The following is a 786-nucleotide window of genomic DNA, read 5'->3' on the forward strand; positions in this document are numbered from 1 at the left end:
GGGAAAGAAAGGAGCAGGAAAATAAGAAAACAAATATTGATGTTCTGATTTTTTTCCAAAGTTTTGGTGCAGCCATTACTTGGAACTGATTCATTGGTAGCTATTCTAAATTAGTATACATTTCCCCAAAAAAAGTTATGTGATATATTTATGAAAATATGACATCATTATTATGTCAGGGAGCCTCTTTTAATATTAAAATTTGTAACTTTCAATTTCTCTATATTTGTGTTTTTTTAATCTAAATGGCAGTAATGGTTTTTGCATTAATCTAGAAATGAATTTTTGACATTGACTCAAAATTGCTGATATTTATATGGTTAGATTATGTCTTTAATTGTTCTGTTCCTTTTACTATGAGTAAGTTCTCTGGAGCAGAGACTGTTTACCTTCCGTCTTTCTATAAAACTCCCAAAACACCTTGGATAACTTTATTCGCAATAATAAAACTTTTTTTGTTGCTGTTTCCTTTATGTAAACTTTAATATTTTTGGCAATATTATTTATGTAAGATAATGTACAATATTATTTTTTTTTAATCTGGACAGTAACGTGGAGCACTACTTACCCCGGAGAGTCTCCAAGGAGGAAGAGGATGTCTTTGTTTTTCAAGTCCTTCAGAATTTTTTTGTTTCTCAGAGCAATACAGTTTTGAGTGATAGCAGGCATTACTCTACCTCATTGAAAGTCAAAGAAGATTTGAATGGACTGCCTGGCTATATTTCTGTTTCCCTTTCAGTATTAAAGCCTTTTTCAGTATATCACAACCATGTTGTAACTATGTAC

This window comes from Sylvia atricapilla, chromosome 1 (assembly GCF_009819655.1).
Source record: "Sylvia atricapilla isolate bSylAtr1 chromosome 1, bSylAtr1.pri, whole genome shotgun sequence".
NCBI lineage: Eukaryota > Metazoa > Chordata > Aves > Passeriformes > Sylviidae > Sylvia > Sylvia atricapilla.